The sequence below is a fragment of the Narcine bancroftii genome, chromosome 1 (assembly GCF_036971445.1).
Source record: "Narcine bancroftii isolate sNarBan1 chromosome 1, sNarBan1.hap1, whole genome shotgun sequence".
NCBI lineage: Eukaryota > Metazoa > Chordata > Chondrichthyes > Torpediniformes > Narcinidae > Narcine > Narcine bancroftii.
In genome coordinates, this window is record NC_091469.1 from 227,440,165 (window position 1) to 227,461,874 (window position 21,710).

The following is a 21,710-nucleotide window of genomic DNA, read 5'->3' on the forward strand; positions in this document are numbered from 1 at the left end:
GAAGACTATTTTCTAAACGCCAAATGAGTAAAGTACAGAGGAATTGTGGTGTTATAGTCCATGAAACAACTAAAGCAGTGGTTCTCAACTTTTTTCTTTCCACTCACATACCACTTTAAGTATTCCCTATGCCATCGATGCAAAAAAGTTTGAAAACCACTGTTTTAATCGTTCCTAATTGACTTGTTATGTGCACGGTTTCAGAACTCCAAAGGAAATGGGCCAGTGACAATTTTTCTCAAGCAAAATATTTCAGTAACAATTGCATCTAGAGCAGTGGTTCTCAACCTTCCATTCCCACTCATATCCCACCTTAAGCAATCCCTTACTAATCACAGAGCACCAATGGCTTAGGGAATACTTAAAATGGTATGTGAGTGGAAAGAAAAAGGTTGAGAACCACTGAACTAAAAGTTAGCTTGCTAGTTTAGCAAATAGTTTGGAAGGCAAATAGAGTAATCACATCTGTCCTTCCCACACCCCCCCCCCCCCACCCCCCAACTCCTGCTTTGGTTGGAAGATAGAAATAGAAAAGGATTGTTAAAATTGTATTGGGCATCGATGAAGCTGGACCTGGAGTACTGTATACACTATTGCTCACTTATTTTGAGAAAGGACAGTGGCAGCAGAACAAAGAGTAAAGGCTCCATTATTGTTACCGTAATACTACAGTTAGAATGTAACGTACATGAAATTCTTTTAACTTTTGTCTACCGTAAGGCAGACAGAGAGTCACCACTTTGCCCAGTGCCCCTCCCAGAAACCTACAGCACCTGGTGCTCCTCGGTGGTCTCCCCTCCAAGTACTGACCAGGCCTGTGCCTGCTTAGCTTCCGAGATCAGACAATCCCAGGCGTATTCAAGCTATTAGGGTGCTGTTATATTCACTTTGCTAATTCCAGGGATGAGAGGGTTGTCCTATTATGAATGTCTCTAAACCTATTATTTCAAAGTTACAAGATTGCGGATAATCTTATTGAAATATACACGATCCTAAGGGGGCATGGCAGAGTAGATGTTGTGCGATAACGAGAAAGTCCCGAATGAGGAGACCTTGTTACAATTAGAGGGATAGTCATTTAAAATTAGGGTGTGAAGGAAGTTCTCAGAGAGGGAGGTAAATCTCTTGAATTTTCTAGCCCAGAGGAAGGATCATAAGAGATATTTAAGGAGGAAGTTGATAAATGTATGTAAGATTGGAAGATTGGGGAATGGAGGGCTATGGGGAACTGGCTCAGAGAAGCAGTCATGGGGCTGATCAGCTTGGGTGTTCTTGGGGTGCCGTGTGACCAACTCCTGCCTCTGTTTTCTTCTGTTCACTATTTCATCTTTAACATTATTCACACAAAAATGAGCATGGATCACTAGTCCTGGGATCTTTGTGACTTCAGAATTTTTCCCTTTTTTTTAAATAGAAGAATCCTTGCAATCAACTCCAAACTAGTTTGCCTCCCTATTGTTCTAACGCTTTTCGAGCAGTATTGGAATGGAAAATAACAGCAAATTCCAAGTCATAATTATTGGTATGTAAAATTCCAGCAATTGTTGAAATAATTATGATCTGATGTGCAAATCCAGCACAAATCACTGCACAAGTTTATTTTTGCTGTTGGCCTTGCAAAAATTGCAACACCCCTTCAACCTCCTTTTTTCACATGTTCAAAATGTTGCAGTGTTTGCAAATAAAGGCCAATTAAGCACTTTGCAGAACATTAACAGAGCTTTAAAGGTCTTATATTCTTTATATTTCCATTCTAAAGTACTAGTCCGGATGAGGAAGAGAATATATAAACAGAGTCCAATTCCCACATAGAATCACCTCTTCTTTTTGTCGGAAGTTTTGATTGTCAGTTCTCCAATAATTTTTCTCCTCATGGTTGTCCATTTCATATACTGATTGTTGCGTTCAAGTATAGTTCGATGGGTTCATTGAGAATCAAGGCTGGGCATGTGTTATCAACAAACAATGGACTTTATTTACACAAAGGGGAATTCACAAAAGAGCACATACTCACACAGACTAACCCGGAATAATACTCAAATAACCTTTGCACCTCGGGTGCAAGTAAATTGCTGCTAACCATTCCGAACTCCCGATTGGGGATGCTAGGGTTAAATACACAGCATCCATCCATCCATCCACAGGCACAGCACACCAATTAATAGTGAATTAATTACAACTAACAAGTTCGTGAAATGAACCTGGTCTCCAGCACCGACCATGGCATGGATCCGTGATGGGCCAATCGCAGCCGGCTCTCCAGTGCAAATAGACCAAACTGTCTCCACACATGGCCTTTCAATGCAGGGCCTATTCACATGACCTGCTTGGACCAATCATCAGCACCCTTGATGGCCAGGTGAGGTCACTTCTGATCTCAGGCTTGCCGGAGTGGTCAAATGACCCTCCAGCATCCACACTACAAAGGTACATTATGAGCTTATACAGAAGAGTAATGGAAAAATATTTAGCAGCAAGCCAGATGTGCTCGACTTGGTAAATTCATAATTGTAGATTCTTAGCGAAGGTGCGGAGTTTTAGATGGGAAGTGTGGGCAATTCTAAAAGATGAGTTTTTGGTTCTTCTTTCATTCTACCATGTGGACACATAATCAAAATATTATCTTGCTGTGATGTCACGCTTATTTGTATCAGCTACAATGAGAGAAGTAAAACTTATAACTGCATACAAAATTCACAGAAGAGACTTCCTTGCAAATTAGATCGGGTTTGCGTCTAAAATAATGCCTCACATGTTGGATTTGGAGCAAACCATAAATCCACTGTGAGACACCAGTTCTGATGGAGGGTCTTTGACCTGCAATATTAACTCAATAGGTTTATCCACACAGCTGCTTGACTAGTTGAGGGCTTCCAACATTTTCTGTTTTTAGTTCAGATTTACAGCATCTGCCATTTTTTGCTTTATTTTCAGGCATTGAGCGAATGTCTGAAAGTTCCTTAAATGAGCACCATAGGGCAAGGTACATATTTTTCCTGTTTAAAGCATTAACTGCCATTTCATATTTACAATGGTTGAAGCTCAAAATATTCCTCTAAGCATGTTGTTCTGCATATCGTAGCCCAAGCTGCTCTATCGCTGCAGTGGATGTGATGCTTTGGACTAAAATTCTCAAACTAAAAACAAACTCAAAGTTCAGATTTATTGTGGCCCAGGCAGAATTTCTACTTATCAGTAGTGTACACTGTACTCAAGAAAAAGATATGTATAAAAAAGAGAGAAATGTAAACAAATATGGAAATGTAAACAAATCGACTCTGCAAATACAGAAAAAAAATTCAGTAATATATAATGTACAATGTAAAAGTCTTTAAATAAGTCTCTGATTGAGTTTGCTGTTGAGGAGTCTGATGGTGGAGGGGTAGCAACTATTTCTGAACTTGGTGGTGTGAGTCTTGTGTCACCTTAACCTCTTACCTGGTGGTAACAGTGAGAACAGAGCACGTACTGGAAGCTGTGTGGATCCTTGATGATTGCTGCTGGTCTCCGACGACAGCGTTCCCTGTAGATGTTTTCAAAGGTGGAGAAGGTTTTGCCTGTGATGTACCGGGTTGTGCCCAGCACCTTTTGCTGCACTTTCTACTCAGAGGCATTGGTATCCCACATACCAGGCCATGATGCAGCCGGTCACCACACTTTCCACTACACATCTGTAGAAGTTCGCCAAAGTTTCCGATGTTATACTAAAGCTTCGCAAACTCTTGAGGAAGTAGAAATGCGGATGTGCTTTCTTTACGATGACATTTCTGTGTTGGGTTCAAGAAAGATCCTCTGAGATAGTGACACCCAGGAATTTAAAATAGCTGACCTTCTCCACCTCTGCTCCCCAATGATCACAGGATTGGATACATACAAACAAAACAATATTTTAACCATCTATCATTTACTCCTCATGCTATTCATTTATTAGATTTGAGATATTATATTACTGAGACATTTATTTTCCTGATTGGTCGAAGAGATTCTGATGCCCTCATAAACCATTGATCAATTTTTCTTTCTGGATTTTACATATGGATTTTTTCAATTTCATGGGACTTGAATTTCAATGCAAGTTCAAGATTCAAGAAGCTTTGTCATGTGATAAAGCAGAAAATGTAATATTACATGAAAGAATTTGTCATTAGTATTGCCTGGCATCCCCTGCAGAAAGAGAAAGAGAAGCAAAAGAGAGTTCTTTCAGAGTCGCTTATGGTTTTCAGACTGCAGGCATGTAATGGCACAATCAAGGAATTCTACCATTACACAGGCAGTCTAAAAAGGAATGTGCAGGAATTGACTGCCACCATTTATGCTGCAGGACCCCTACAACTTTTTGAAGGAAGCATGCAGAGTAAATTGTACTGGAGAAATTCGTTGTCGGTCATTCACTCTACTGCACGTCCAACCCCCGGGCCTGTTGCACTCAGGTTGCTGCAGTCTAAAATGGCACCCAGTGTGAGCGACCGCATGGGTAGTAATTATGTTAATTATTTCAGGGATTTTCCTGACATTGTGGTCTAAGAAACATTACTGTGTGTTCATGGATTTGCCTGCAGTACTCCCACAGCCTCTGAAGTCACACAGACCCCTGTTTACCCCTTTACATCCCGTACTCCAGATCCGAACTTCCGACACGATCAGGAAGCCTTCAGTGCCCGAGACCCTCTCGAATACCGGTTAAGATACTTGGTTCCCATCAGCCAGTCTCCAACAGTCTGCAGCCTGTGTGCTTCTTTCAACCGCAAGTTCTCCTTCCTTTTGCCCATTTTTGCCCTTCTGTCAACTCTAAAGGGCTCAGCATGAACTGAGTTGTCTTTTCAAAATGAAGCAAACTACATAATTAATTGTGAAGCGTAAGAATTCAGTCATTGCCAGGAGCCCTGCTTCTATCAAAACACAGCCCTTAGCACTCTCTGAAGAGGCAGGTAAAGGCATTAAGCAAACATCTGTATCAAACAGATAACAAGTGTAATTAACTTTTGGTTGCAAAATGCTCTCCTGCTGTTCGCATAATCATAACAAATACTTCCATTTCAGGTAATTCATCATACATTATGCATTTAATTTAATATTTCAATATGCATTTTGCTTGATTAAATAGGTTAGTACGTTATCCAATCTTTAACACTGTGTTCTCAGGTTTTGACATCGATTTTAATAGATGTTTTCTGATGTGAAAGGAAAATCTTTCTTTAGCATGTAAGATGACCAGTAATATTTCCTCAATGTGGTTACAGCACTTGTTAAGACAATGCAATGATCGTCTGAATGCATCACAAAATGGAAGAGGGACAATGAGACTGGTGCCCTTGTCAGAAACAAAGCATGAACTCGAGTAACCATTAAAACTATTCGAAGAACATCACTGATGGATCTATCTCATAATCTTCTCTTCCCAATTGGGCACTTTTCACTGACTTTTGATGGTGATCCTTGAAAGTTTTTCCTTCCCCATTTTAATACCTTGTTTAACATTTTGAGAATGCTTATGTGTAGGATTTTTTAAATCAAAGAATTGTACAAACGCTCAGCTCAGGAATGGGCCCTTTTGCCCCAGCTCATCCATGCCAACCGTGATGCCCAACTCCACTAACCTCATTTGCTCACATTAGGCCCCCATCCTTCTGCTTCTTTCCTTCCCAAGAGCCTGTTCAAATGCCTTTTAAGCCTCTTAATAGTATCATCTACCACTACCTCCTCTGGCAGCTCATTCTAAAACATTCACCATCCTCTGTGGAAAAATCTTACGTCCCAGATCTGCTTTAAATTTCTCCCCTCACCTTAAACTTCTGTCCTCAAGGTTTAGACTCCTACGATCAGGAAAAATATCTGATTGCCTGTCATCCTTCATAATTTTGCCAAGTTCAGAAAGTGGAGGACCAAAGGGACTTAAGCGTCATCGTGCAGGGTTCTTGACAGGCTAACTTGCAGATGAGTCAGTAGAAAGGAAGGCAAATGCAATTATAGTATTCACTATGCGAGCACTAGAAAATTAAAAGAAAGATCTAATGGTGAGGCTTTGGTCAAACTTTAATTTGGAGTATGTTGAACAATTATTCTCCAGGGAATGTTTATGAAATTGATCCCTGGGATGAGAGAGTTAATGTATGAGGAGAATTTGATGGCTCTGGGGATGTACCTGCCAAGGTATAGAAGAATAATGAAAGGGCCAGTTGGAGTGCACACGAAAATGTTCGCAGTAGTGGGAGAGTATAGGATAAGAGGACACAGCCTCAGAATATAAAGGATATCACTTTAGAAGAGAGATGAGAAGAAATTTCTTCACCCTGATTGGCTGAATCCATTGCCACAGACGTCGTGGAGGCTAGGTCATTGGGTAGATATAAGCAGAGGTTGACAGCTTCTTGATTAATAAGAGCATCAAAGGTTATGGAGAGAAGGCAGGAAATCAGACATGACTCAAATGGCAGAGTGGACTCGATGGGCCAAATTGCCCAATCCTATCTCTATTCACTGTTCTTATAAGGTCATCCTCTACCTCCTGCATTCTAGATACAATAAACACAAATTACTCAATCTCTCTTCGTGACTACAGACCTCCATCCCAGGCAACAATCTCATGAATCTTTTCTCCTTTCTCCCTCCTGCCACCACAGTTCTCCCGTAGTGTCGTGACCAGAACTGTCCACAATATAGTTTTCAGTCCAGTTTCTGTTCTCAGTTCAGTTTCACCATTAAACTGCAGTATTACATCCAAACATTTATACTCCAAACCACAGCCGTTGAAGGCAAGGATAACAATCCACTTTTGACTCACCTATCCACCTGTGTATCTATTTTTAGGTAACTGTGATAGAACTGTGCATCAATGCTCATACGGTCACTGTCATTTACTCTACATATCCTAACAGAATTTGACCCCAAAAATGCCTGGAATTAATTCTATCTTCCACCACTCCACCAGCTGATGTGTGACCCATTGTATCTTTAAACAACCTTCTATAACTCCATTTTTATGCCCCTGCATCCTCATCCAGGCTCTTTAGATACATTACATAAAGCACATGGATGGTGGAGTTTCCTTACTGACAAGAGCAATTTGCTTGTGTCTTCACATCAGACAAATACTAAAATATCGAGGGAAGTCAGATTCAATAATGAAAAGTCTTTATCTGGATGCACTGAAGGGCTTCAGATACAATGATAAAGAAACTTACAAAATCATGTCTTAGCACTGTCAATGCTGATGGCAAACAACGGCTTAGAGTTGTTTACGGGATATTTCCAATTCAATTTTCCCATCTCCGGCCACAACTTTGGTGGAAATCTCCAGTGAACTGAAGAGGATGGGAAAACAGGAGTGGGAGAGGCCTCGAGGCCCCTCAGCTGAGGATCATTTTTCTGCACTATTTCCAGATCTCACGATTCCCTCAGGACCTAGAAATCTGTGAACTTCTTCTCTGAATAAATGAGCCCTCCTGCATTCCAATCGCAATAATGGCCAACATATAATTTACCCTCCTAAAATAACAAAGATGTCAGCGTTTGGTGATCTATGTACTTCGTAACTTTCAAATCTATCATTATTTAAATCCTAGGCAATCTAGACAGCCTGCAGATCCTTCAAAACTGGAGAAACACACAAAACACTGGAGGAAAAACAGTGGGGCATTGAGTCCCAGGTTTTAGAGTTTGCTGATCAGTTTTGACGGGATGACTCAACATCCCACTTGTAATTGGATCCTGGATTTCCTCACCTCCAGAGGGAGTTGGTAAGAACATGTCCTCCACATTCTCCATCAGTACTGGAGCACCACAGGGCTGTATTCTTAGCCACCTGCTCTACTCGCTATACACCTATGACTGTATGGCTCAGTGTAAGAATAACCACCATCTACAAATTTGTTGACAATACCACAGTAGTGGGTTGTATAAAAATGGGCAATGATTCAGCGTACAGCAGGGAGATTGATAAGTTGGCACCAACAACAACCTCGCACTCAATCTCACCAAAATCAAGGAACTGATTGTTGACTTCAGGAAGGGAAAGCCAGGAGTTGTACGATCAGTGATCAATGGAGGATCAGAGGGGGAGAGAGTGAGCACATTTAAGTTCTTGGGAGTCACTATCTTGGAGGATCTTTCCTGGACCAGATGGCCCAAAGGCGTTGTTAATAAAGCACGTCAGCGCCTCTACTTCCTCAAGAGTTTGCAGAGATTTGGTATGACACCAGAAACCCTGGAAAATTTCTACAGAGGTGTGGTAGAAACTGTGTTGACCGGCTGCATCACGGTCTGGTGTGGGGACACCAGTACCCCTGAATGTAAAGCCCTGCAAAAGATAGTGGTCCCAGCCCAGGACATCACAGGAAAAATCCTCCCCCACCATCGAGAACATCTACGGGGAATGCTGTCATCAAAGAGCAGCAGCGATTATCAAGGAACCCACACCACCCAGCACATGTTCTGTTCTTGCTGCTAATGTCAGGAAAGAGGTACATGTGCCACAAGGCTCCCACCACCAGGTTCAGGAACAGCTGCTACCATCAGACTCCTCAACGACAAACTCAATCAGGGACTCATTTAAGGACTCTTGCACTTGATTGATTTTTTTTTCTCTCTGTATTTTACAGTGAGTTTGTTTACATTTCTTTATTTGGTTACATGTGTACATTGAGCCCTTTTTTTTGCAATGTGATTAAGTGGTAATTCTGCCGCGCACGCAAGAAAACGTTTCTCAGGGTTGTATGTGGGGTCATGTATGTTCTTTGACAATAAATCTGAAATCTGAAAATGTGAAATCTGAGTTTCGATTCATGAAATTAAAATAAATCTGGAATAAGCTGATATCTCCGAAATGACTGAATAAAATTTGGGTTCCTATTAGTCATCAGAGAAAAAAAACAAGTATCTGAAAAATGTGATTAACATTTAACTTCCCTCTGAAATAGGCAACAAATTAAGACGGAAGAAGAAATGGTCCTAAGCCAATGACACCCAACCCACCTAAAAAAATCTAAGCAAATATCTGACCAACTGCTTTCAGTAAATATATAAATGCCAAAATTAGGAGCGGTTATATTTCTTCACCCAATCTGCAACATTAGCTAAAACCACCCCATGAAAAACAGGTTGAAGCTTTCGTACACGCAAATGAACAATGAGGAACAATTGTTTAAAACGTTGTGAACATGTGTATCAGTTTCAGAGAGTCTATGCGATCCAGTGACATCATATGCCACAGAGTTCACCTCCACTTTTAGACCTGTTCATCTCTTGTGTAAACATTTATCAGCTGAAATGCAGTATCGGTTACCAGAAATGATCAGTGCCGTGTCGTTGAGGGCAACTCAAGTGAACGAAAGGCACAAACCTCAACGGACAGATTAGAGCAGCAAATCATTGGAGAAGCTACCAGAGTCCTAATTCCCTAGTCATAATCGACTAAGCATAGTGCAAAGTGAATTCAGTTAATGCAATGTGGGCCTCGTGAGTACAGATTTGCTAATGTGTCTTTACAGCTGTGCCGACATTATATGCTCATTCCCATATAAGTTCAAATATGTGGTGTGGATTTGCTCTGGGTTATTTTATCATTTACCTTTCCTGAAAAAAGAGACACAAAGTGGAGAATGGAAGGCCACGGAAATCTATATGCACATGGCATTTATTACCAAATGCTCGGGTGAATTATTTAGTGGGATTTACCTCAGAAATTCAATGCCTCTTTCATAAACACAGCAAAGAGACCTTGATTTCTTTTTTTTTGCTTTTTTTTTCAACTCTTGCTTCAGTTTGGGGGGGGGGCGTTGTCTCTTTTATTGCTCAACAATGTCAAGCGTTGTCTGTTATTTATAAAGCACAACTAAATTAAAATTCATGGTAACAAAACTTTACCCACGATTACTTCTTGTGGCAAAATCATCATTTTCATGTGTGTGATTGTGGACACTTGATTTTTGCCTTCTGACATTTACTTTAACCAGCAGCAGGTCACCCACCATCTGGTGGTTCAGCATTTTGAATATGCATGAAGCATCCAGAATTGAAGTGAATGAAATTTTAAGTTCTACTTGTTTGAAATATCCTGGTGAAAACAAAACAACTTTACACATTGGCCTGAGGGTGCGCTGTTTTGTTTTTTTTTAATTGAATGTATTTCCAAGACCAAAAATAAAAGTCTTATTTTTAAATAACAGCTCTTTGCTGACTGGAAAAACATTTTGACTGGTTCGCCACTGGAGCCTCATCTTTTTTAGAACTGATGTAAGCCACTTGGATGAAAGCATGGAAGGTCTTAAGAGAAAATGTTGGAAGTATTCAGAAGGTCAGGTAACATCTGTGGAAAGAGAAACAGAGTTGACGACTTGTGTCCAAGACTGCGTATAGGATGGGAAGAAATAAGTTTGTTTTAAGTGGCAGAGAGGGTGACAGGGACAACTAAAAGAATGACTGGCTGGAAAGTAAGTTGTGAAGGGGACACAGGAGGCAAAAATGTCTGACAGGAAGAGGCAAGATTGTTGTGCTACATTTGCTGATGGCACAAACATACAGTAAAACCCCTATTATCCGGAATTCAAGCAACTGGCATCCTCGAGCAATGGCAAAATAAAATCACGGAAAATATACTGGTTAAAAAATATTGGTTTAAAATTGGCACCCCCGGTGGTGAATTTTCCAATCCGCGCAACTCGCAATCTCAAGCAACCGGCACTTATCCGGCATCTACCAATCCCTAGAAGTGCTGGATACCAGGGGTTTTAATGTGTATAGGAAAGTATGTTGTGAAGAGGATTCTAGGAGGCCACAAAAGGATTATAAATAAGATAATTAAATGAGCCAAGATCTGAAAAAAAATGGAGTATAATGTGGAAAAAAATTATTAAATTGACTGTTTACGAGAAAACATTATAAAGTACATTATCTAAATCATGAATATTTGCAGAGCCTTGAGATGCAGGGGAATCTGAATGTCTAAGCACATGAGTCCCAAAGAGCTAGTGCACAGTGACTGCAATTTATTGCCAGAGGAATGGAGCACAAAAGTAGCCATGTTATTTTTGCCATATGCATGTACAATATTAGCCCCCTTACTTAGGAAAGGATGCTAAATGTGTTGAAGGAGATCAGTGAGCATTTACTAAACCAATTGCTGGAATAGACAGGTTGCCTTATGAGGAAATACTGAACTGTCTGCTGGGGTGTCAGGGGATGACTGAAGCATGTAAAGTCCTGACAGTTATTGAAAGGGTGGAGGTGGCAAGGATGTTTCCTCTTGCAGGAGAATAGAGAAGCGAGAATAACTGTTTCAAAATAAGGGATCAACTATTTTATTCATGAAGTAAAGCTTTTTCTTTCGGAACTGCCTGTGAAACTTCCTTTCTCAAAGGGTGATGAAACGCCAAGTCATAAAATATTTAAATAATGCATGCAGGGGATTGGGTGGGTAAAAGGTTGCCGTGAATGGACAGAAATGCGGAGTTGAGGTTACAGTTAGATCAGGCACGTACAAACTAAATGACAAAGCCACCTTGAGGACTCTGGGGATGGTCAACCTTCATTCCTGATTCATGTGTTTGTCTGTACCAGGCCCAATTATAAACTCTAGTGTAGTGCATAACAGAAGTTACTTATGAGATCTGAGGTAAGGATACTTCCTCACAGTCGAAGATAGTCTGAACAATTACCGCATTGAAACCACTTTCAGTTAAGATGTGTTTCAATCCTGAAAATTTCTTTTTTTTTGCACTTTGATTATAACAGCTTCGAGCAGCATTCCTGGGGAGGTAAGCCAATAACTGGGGGTTATTTTATGCATGGGCATAAAGGCCTGTACTTATTGCTTCGTCATTAATCGACTGCTTTACTAAAACACCAGTTCTTATTTGCGTGACTAAGAATCCTTTGGAATGAAGGATAACTGGCTTCCACTCCAGATTTGTCAGTTCAGAGGTAGCTTGTGAGAGACCTCCACAGCCTGTCACAGGTAGCTCAGTTATGGGGGTGCAATTGGCATTGGTGTTGGTGCGCTCATTTCACTTTCTATGCTGGTCGACCATGTGCTCTTGATGAAGAGATTCGTGGTTTCCAATGTCATTCTGGATGCTCCTGCTTTGTTTTGAGCAGTCACAAGACAGAGAGAATATTACATTTCTTTGCATGATGGCTTTAAGAAAATGAATCTTCTGCCCACTTGGTAATCTCTTATGGTGCCTGTCTCTTTCAGGACATCTGATGCTGACTGTCAAAGCCAAGTTGGTGTAATTAATGTTTTTACGCTGGGGATTTTAGTTTGGGAGAGGATTCCAATATTATTTTGCTCATTCTGCCAGTGGATTTGAAGATTTAATGGAGGCGCAGTATCCCTTCAATGTTTTCTCTGGGAGGTTGCACTAAGAGCAGAGGTAGCACCATGGTTGGCTTTACAGCCCTAGCAATCGGGACCAGGGTTCAACTCCCACGCTGTCTGTAAGGAGTTTGAATGTTCTCCACTCGTCTGTGTGGGTTTTCCGGTTTCCTCTCACCTGAAATGTACCGAGGGTGTAGGTTGATGGGGTGTAAATTAGGCAGCACGGAGTCGTGGGCCGAAGTGGCCTGTATGTCTAAATTATTTTTAAAAATTAAAAATGGTGAGCCTTCCCGTTGAAGCCTGACAAAAGGCTTCCATTATATGGGAAGTGTCCTTATTTGTCTGAGTGCTTGCTGAGGGCTTCATTGCCTGAAGGCAGGACGGTACAGTTGGAGAAGGTTGGTTGAAAATCTTTATTTTGTACATTTCAGTTGTTACTGCTAATAACGTTAAAACTAAGCTCAACAAGTCCGACGAGCTTGCGTGTTTATGGGACATTTCTGTTGTCCACATGCCAGTTTTCCAACAGATTGAAGTAGCAATTTGTGACAGCCGGGGAATATTGTTGCTTTGAAGGAAGAAGAGAGGAATGGTCAAAGGCAGAATTACTGCCATATTGATAAAATTGAGAAAGCTACAGCTAGAAGCCCAGAAGGCTTTGTAATCAAGATTCATTTCAAGGATAATTACTAGAATAGACAAATGTAAAAGCAGAAAATGGGGAAAGAATTAGAATTAATGGCCTTTATCATCAATCTGAAAAGTTAACACTTAATCTCCCTTTTACTTTTTTGACAGATTCCTAGAAATGGTTGGGTTGATGATCCTGCATTCCAACCTCTTGTATCAATGGGTTCCCGTTCATTTAATTCTCTTTGTTGCAATTAATTTCTTTTAGAATGCTTACTTCAACTTGTCCTGAAATAGGCGAATAGCTCCTCAGAAACCGCCACAATGAATGACAATGGATCTGTGGATAAACCAAGTAGACTCGCTGCTGAAGGCCAAGTTCCAGGTATTCAAGTAAAATGCTGGAGAAGCTCAGCAGGTCAAACAATGTCCTTTATGTAGCAGGACCGGTGTTTCAAGCTTGAGCCCTTCATCAACATATGAGAAAATATCACAGGCGTCTGAACAAAAGGTTGGGGGGGGTGGTGGCAAAGGCAGGAGATGATTGGTGGATGAGGGGAGGGAGGGGACAGCAGCAATGAGGAGGGGGAGGGATTAGTGGGTAAGGGGGGAAGGGAGGTTAGAAGTGGAAAGACAGGAAAGGGGAAGGGGAAAGAAAGGGTGAACAGGTTTAGTAGAAAGCAGAGAAGTCAATATTAATGCCATTTGGCTGGAGGATTTCCAGATGGAAGATAAGGTGTTGTTCCTCCAATATGCGGGTGGTCAGGACAGGGTGGTGCAAAAGGCCATGGACAGACATGAATCTGGGAGCGTGACTCGGAATTGAAATGATTGGCTACTGGGAGGTCGCTGTGGTTGCAGAAGAGGTGCTCAGCGAAGCGATCTCCCAGTCTGCTACCAGTCTCTCCGATGTAGAGAATGCCACAAAGGGAGCACGGATGCAGTAAGTGAATCCTCACTATACAAGTGAGGTGTGGCTTCACTTGAAAAGCCTGTTTGGGGCCCCAGACTATTGTGCAGGAGGAGGTGTGAGTGCACAAGTGTTGCACAACCTGCGGCCACAGAGGAAGGCACCGGGGGGAGGGATAGGTGGGAAGGGATGAGTGCAAGAGGTAATCATGGAGGGAACAGTCCCTGCGGAAGGCCAAGAAGGGAGGAGAAGAAAAATGTGTCTGGTGGTAGGATTCTATAGCAAGTGCCAGAAATTCCAGCTGATAATGTTTTGGATGCAGAGGCTAGTGGGGTAGTAGGTGAGGATGAGGGGATTCTATGTTGGTTGCATCTAGGGGCAGAGGGGGCCAGGGCAGATGAGTGGGAAATCGAGGAAATGTGGGTGAGGCCCGAGTTGATGGTGGTGGAGGGGAAGAAGGCACACATTTCGGAAGATCTGGACTGGATGACCTCATCTTGGGAACAGATATGGGGGAGACGGAGAAATTGAGAAAAGGGGATGGAATCCTTACAGGGGACAAGGTGCGAGAAAGTGTAGTCAAGGTAGTTGGGAGTTAGTGGGTTTGTAATATATGTCGATGGAAAGTTTGTCTCCCGAGATGGAGACAGAGAGATCCAGGAAGGGGAGAGTGTTATTGGAGATGAAACAGGTGAGTTTGAGATCAGGGTGGAAGTTGGACACAAAGTGGATGAAGTTGACAAGCTCATCATGGGTGCATGAGGCAGGTCCGATGTAGTCATTGATATACCGGAGAAAGAGTTATGGAGTCTTGCCTGTGCAGGCTTGCAACATGGATTGCTCCACAAAGCCCACAAATAGGCAGGTGTAGTTGGGACCCATGCAGGTACCCATGGCTACTCCTTTAATTTGGAGGAAGTGAGATGAGTCAAAGGAGAAGGTATTTAGATCGAGGTCAAGTTCTGCCAGGGAGGGGAGGGTGGATGTAGAGGGAGACTGGTCGGGTCTCTGGTCCAGGAAGGAGCAAAGTACTTTCAGACCTTCTGTGTGGGGGATGAACGTATAAAGGGATTGGACATCCATCGTGAAGATGCAGCCATCTGGCTACAGAAACCTGCTCATTGAGGAGATGGAGGGCATGTGAGGTGTCGCAGATGTAGCTGAGAAGCGATTGGGCCAGGAGTGAAAAAAATACAGTCAAGCTAAGATGAAACTAGTTCAGTGGGACAAGAGCAGGCAGAAACAATGGACCTACCTGAGACAATGGATATTCAAGACAAGAAATGCCCTCTACAAGAAATGCAAGTACAATTTCCAAGATGCCACCAGAGAATCCAAGAGGTGATGTTGTATCAAGCTTGAGTCCCAAGAGAATGATGGCTGAGTGTGCATGCTATCATGGAGTACATGCAAAGCTGGGCATCATTGTCTGGAACAGCGGAACACCCCCCAGTCAGCTATTCAATGATTACTTTAAACACAAGGCCATTGGGGAGGTGACCTCCACATCAACTACTATAACTGTTGCTCAAGTGAGATGAGCCTTCTAGCAAGAGAACCCACATAGTTGGGTGGTATGGCTGGCGTAGTGGTTAGCACAATGCCCTTACAGCACCAGTGATCAGGACCGGGGTTTGAATCACACACTGTCTGTAAGGATTTTGTTCATTCTCCCTGTGTCTGTGTAGGTTTACTAGAGGCTCCAGTTTCCTCCCTCTGTTCGAAACATACCGAGAGTTGTAGGTTAATTGGGTGTAACTTGGACAGCACAGGCTTATGGGCAAAAATGGCCAGTTACCAACCTGTATATCCAAATTTAAATTGAAGTTTAAAATTTAAAGTGACTGTGCTGGGATAGGTATGTCCTGAGAGCTGGAGCACATCAAGGAGGGTGTATGTACTGATATCTCTAATCTCTCTTTCTGCAACAGACAGTAGTTCCCATTTCCTTTAAGAAGACCACCATCAGTACTGATGAACACCACAATATAGGACCTAAATGACACCTGAACAATGACTCGGACATCCACCCCCGTGAAACATTTTGCGAGGCTGGTCAAGGCTCACATGAACTCCATCCTAACAGCAAATCTTGACCCATGTCAATATGTCTACCATCCAAACAGACCCAAGGCAGATGCCATCTCTGCAGGTCTCTACTCGGCCCTAGAACACCTGGACGACAGGACACCTGTGTTAGATTTCCATTCACAGACCATAGTTCCACCTTGAATACCATAGTTCATAGCAACCTCAATGCCAAACTTCAGGATCTAGGTATCAACAGCCCCAACCCCTCTAAAACTAGATCCTTGACTTTCTGTCTAACAGACTACAATCAGTGAAAATGGATAACATATCCTCTATGATCATGCCCAACTCTGGCATTACTCACAGATGTGTATTTCGTCCCCTACTGTGCTCCCTCTATTGTACAATTGAAACACCACTTTTCTTTTGCTTGTACTAATTGGAAAATAGATTATCATTTATCTATAATCTCTTTCTGTACTAGGGTAATTTAATGTATATTATTTATTTTGAAATTATTTTTATTGATTTTAATAAAGAACATATTTAAAAAAGTACAATTCATTAAGATAATATGGACATTTACACAAACCAAATAAGATATTCCGCATAACACTAACATACATAAATTGTAAATGATATCCATAATTCGTATTCTAAAAAGTATATATCTGTTTTGGAAAAAGAAGTAATAATATAAAAAAAAGGAATGAAGAAAATAGTAGAGGGAGAAAACTCAAACCCCCTTACCCAACCCTGTTGCCAGATGCTATATATATGATTGGCATAAAAAGAAAAACGAACATTACAAAAATAATAAGCAATGTGGAAAGATACAAGTCAGACAATTTAATTACATTGGAGTAAAATTATAAAGTAAGATAATGAGTCATAAATGTCCCCATAACTTATGGAATCTTATATCTGAACTATTAATTGAATAACAAATAATGCATATTTTAATTGTTTTAATTAATTAAAGAATGAATAATGTATATTTTGTGGTGGACCGAGCGGCCGCACAGCTGGACAGGCAGAATCGCCACCCCGAGTGGCCAGCACAGAGTGGGATCCCTTTTCTTTGTCCAAGAGAAGCCCGCTTTTGCAGAACCGTGTCCATTGACGGACTGCGTTGCTTCCCTGCTGGCATGTTGCCAGAAAGGCAATAAATTTGCAGCGAGCTAACTTCGCTCCCCTTTGTAAGAAGTGCTGACATCATTCCCCTTTGTGAGTTGCGCTGACATCACTCCCCTTTATAAGCCGCGCTGACATCACTCCCTTTTATGAGGCGCTGACGTCACTCCCCTTCATGAGATGCACTGACATCACTCCCCTTTGTGAAGCACTGACTTCACCCCCCTTTATGAAGCGCTGACGTCACTCCCTTTTATGAAGCACAATGACATCACTCCCCTTTATGAAGTACACCGACAGCACTCCCCTTTATGAAGCGCTGATATCACTCCTCTCTAAGATGCGCTGACATCACTCCTCTCTATGAAGCGCTGACATCACTCCCCTTTATGAAGTACACCGACAGCACTCCCCTTTATGAAGTACACTGACATCACTCCTCTCTATGAAGCGCTGATATCACTCGCCTTTATGAAGTACAGTGGCATCACTCCCCTTTATGAAGTACACTGACATCACTTGCCTTTATGAAGCGCTGACATCACTCCCCTTTATGAAGCGCTGATATCACTCCTCTCTAAGAAGCGCTGACATCACTCCTCTCTATGAAGCGCTGACATAACTCCCCTTTATGAAGTACACTGACATCACTCCTCTTTATGAAGCACTGACATCACTCCCCTTTATGAAGTACACTGACATCACTCGCCTTTATGAAGTACACTGACATCACTCCTCTTTATGAAGCGCTGACATCACTCCCCTTTATGAAGCGCTGACATCACTCCCCTTTATGAAGCACTGATATCACTCCTCTCTAAGATGCGCTGACATCACTCTTCCCTATGAAGCGCTGACATCACTCCCCTTTATGAAGTACACTGACATCACTTTTCTTTATGAAGCGCTGACATCACTCCCCTTTATGAAGCGCTGATATCACTCCTCTCTAAGAAGCACTGACATCACTCCTCTCTATGAAGCGCTGACATAACTCCCCTTTATGAAGTACACTGACATCACTCCCCTTTATGAATGAAGTACACTGACGTCACTTCCCTTTATGAAGTACACTGACATCACTCCCCTTTATTTTATTTTTTTTTTAATTTTTTTATTTTTCACACCATAAATCACATTAGCCATGATATACACTACTTCCTTTTCACACATATACAGTGACTTTTTCTCCCCCCCCCCTTTCCTCCCAAATCACCCCCCCACCCCCCCCCTCTCATCCATTTTAGGTATACAATCTAGGTTGCATTAAGCCAGTCAGACAATGTTGTCATTCAACAAAGTTACACCAGAAATTCTACTGAGTCCATTCTTTTCTTTCCTTCTCCTTCCATCAACTTAGGTAATGTTTGTCCCCGGTAGGTTTTCGCTATTGTATTTAATGTAAGGCTCCTATACTTGTTCGAATATTTCAGTATTATTTCTTAACCAATATGTTATTTTTTCTAATGGAATACATTTATTCATTTAAATTTGGCAGTTTCTTCCTTTTAATTTGGTTATGTATTCCATTAATATTTAAAGACATATAGTTCAGCGTAGCCCTTTTATATTTTGTTTATCTTCTCTTTCCGTTTTTCCATCATTACCTTTCCTCCTTTTCCATTTCTGTTTTCTTATTTTCAACTCTTTATAAGACAACATTCCTACAACATCTAACATTTTCCTTATTCTCCTATTTCTATCTTATTTATCCCCAATCTCCCCTTCACCTCCTGAGTTGTCCTTTATCCCTTGTCGGACAACCACATCTCCCCTCTCCATTTGGATTTGCGAATCCACTCGCAAGCGTCAACTGATTTTGCAGTGACCGCTATTTCCCCCCACCCCGCCTCCCCCAGAAAAGATTTCACTTTTCATATGTCACAAAGGTCACTCTTTTAATTCCCTCCTTATTCTCTCTATTCCATTACCTTCCCTTATTAATTCTTGTCTATACTATCTATATTTTCCTCTAAGTACAGATACATTCATGTATGCTCATTGTCTCTATTCACTCATATACCTCTTTACCCGCATACATATCAATCGTGATCATTTTTACTCTCATTACCCGTCTTCATCCCTCAGTCTATTTTTGTCTTTACCCACATACATATCAGTCGTGATCATTTTAACTCTCATTACCCGTCTTCCTCCCTCAGTCTATTTTTGTAATTGTTCTGCAAATTTTCGTGCTTCTTCTGGATCCGAGAATAGTCTGTTTTGTTGTCCTGGAATAAATATTTTCAATACCGCTGGATGCTTTAGTATAAATTTATACCCTTTCTTCCATAAAATCGCCTTTGCTGTATTGAACTCTTTTCTCTTCTTTAGGAGTTCAAAACTTATATCTGGATAAATGAAGATTTTTTGCCCTTTATACTCCAGTGGTTTGTTGCCCTCTCTTACTTTTTCCATTGTCTTCTCCAGTACCTTTTCTCTTGTAGTATATCTTAGGAATTTTACTACAATAGATCTTGGTTTTTGTTGTGGTTGTGGTTTAGAGGCCAATACTCTATGTGCCCTTTCTATTTCCATTTCATGCTGTAGTTCTGGACATCCTAGGGTCTTAGGGATCCACTCTTTTATAAACTCCCTCATATTCTTGCCTTCTTCATCTTCCTTAAGGCCCACTATCTTTTTTTTTTTTAAATTTTTTTATTTTTCACACCATAAATCACATTAGCCATGATATACACTATTTCTTTTTCACACATATACAGTGACTTTTTCTCCCCCCCCCTTTCCTCCCAAACCACCCCCCCACCCCCCCCTCTCATCCATTTTAGGTATACAATCTAGGTTGCATTAAGCCAGTCAGACAATGTTGTCATTCAACAAAATTACACCAGAAATTCTACTGAGTCCATTCTTTTCTTTCCTTCTCCTTCCATCAACTTAGGTAATGTTTGTCCCCGGTAGGTTTTCGCTATTGTATTTAATGTAAGGCTCCTATACTTGTACGAATATTTCAATATTATTTCTTAACCAATATGTTATTTTTTCTAATGGAATACATTTATTCATTTAAATTTGGTAGTTTCTTCCTTTTAATTTGGTTATGTATTCCATTAATATTTAAAGACATATAGTTCAGCGTAGCCCTTTTATATTTTGTTTATCTTCTCTTTCCGTTTTTCCATCATTACCTTTCCTCCTTTTCCATTTCTGTTTTCTTATTTTCAACTCTTTATAAGACAACATTCCTACAACATCTAACATTTTCCTTATTCTCCTATTTCTATCTTATTTATCCCCAATCTCCCCTTCACCTCCTGAGTTGTCCTTTATCCCTTGTCGGACAACCACATCTCCCCTCTCCATTTGGATTTGCGAATCCACTCGCAAGCGTCAACTGATTTTGCAGTGACCGCTATTTCCCCCCACCCCGCCTCCCCCAGAAAAGATTTCACTTTTCATATGTCACAAAGGTCCCTCTTTTAATTCCCTCCTTATTCTCTCTATTCCATTACCTTCCCTTATTAATTCTTGTCTATACTATCTATATTTTCCTCTAAGTACAGATACATTCACGTATGCACATTGTCTCTATTCACTCTTATACCTCTTTACCTGCATACATATCAATCGTGATCATTTTTACTCTCATTACCCGTCTTCATCCCTCAGTCTATTTTTGTAATTGTTCTGCAAATTTTCGTGCTTCTTCTGGATCCGAGAATAGTCTGTTTTGTTGTCCTGGAATAAATATTTTCAATACCGCTGGATGCTTTAGTATAAATTTATACCCTTTCTTCCATAAAATCGCCTTTGCTGTATTGAACTCTTTTCTCTTCTTTAGGAGTTCAAAACTTATATCTGGATAAATGAAGATTTTTTGCCCTTTATACTCCAGTGGTTTGTTGCCCTCTCTTACTTTTTCCATTGTCTTCTCCAGTACCTTTTCTCTTGTAGTATATCTTAGGAATTTTACTACAATAGATCTTGGTTTTTGTTGTGGTTGTGGTTTAGAGGCCAATACTCTATGTGCCCTTTCTATTTCCATTTCATGCTGTAGTTCTGGACATCCTAGGGTCTTAGGGATCCACTCTTTTATAAACTCCCTCATATTCTTGCCTTCTTCATCTTCCTTAAGGCCCACTATCTTTATGTTATTTCTTCTGTTATGGTTTTCCATTGTATCTATTTTTTGAGCTAGTAGTTCTTGTGTCTCTTTAGTTTTTTTATTAGATTTCTCCAATTTCTTTTTTAAGTCTTCTACCTCCATTTCTGCTGCTACTGCCCGCTCTTCCATCTTGTCCATTTTTTTTCCCATTTCTGTTAAGGTCATCTCCATTTTAATTATTTTCTCTTCTGTGTTGTTTATTCTTTTTCTTAAATCCTTAAATTCCTGTGTTTGCCATTCTTTAAATGACTCCATGTATCCTTTAATAAGAGCAAGTATATCCTTTACCTTGCCTATCTTTTCTTCTTCTATTTCACCATACTCTTCCTCTTCTTCTTCCTCTGGGTTGACCATCTGTTGTTTCTTTGTTGCCCTTTCCTCCTCTTCTTTCTTGTTTCTATTGTCTTCTGTGGTCTCCTCTTGCTGCAGGTGTTCTGCAGCTGTCGTTGCCGGCTGTGGAGATCGACTCCCCAGCTGGTCCCCCCTCCCGTCGGTGTGTTTTTTTTCATTCGCATCGCGCATGCGCGAAGTTTCGCGCATGCGCGGTTGCGCACTTTTGCTCGGCT

At 41.1% G+C, this 21,710-nt stretch overlaps 1 protein-coding gene and 1 long non-coding RNA gene across 3 annotated transcripts in view; one reads left to right on the forward strand and one right to left on the reverse strand.

Annotated features, from left to right (window-relative positions):
- The window catches only part of LOC138739800 (solute carrier organic anion transporter family member 3A1-like), a 345,875-nt gene that overhangs the window by 121,428 nt on the left and 202,737 nt on the right, over positions 1–21,710 (reverse strand). The window lies entirely within an intron of this gene.
- LOC138749875 (uncharacterized) lies at positions 11,522–16,310 on the forward strand. Its single transcript, XR_011348911.1, has 3 exons — positions 11,522–11,750; positions 13,212–13,328; positions 15,785–16,310. It is a non-coding gene; the product is annotated as an uncharacterized lncRNA (long non-coding RNA).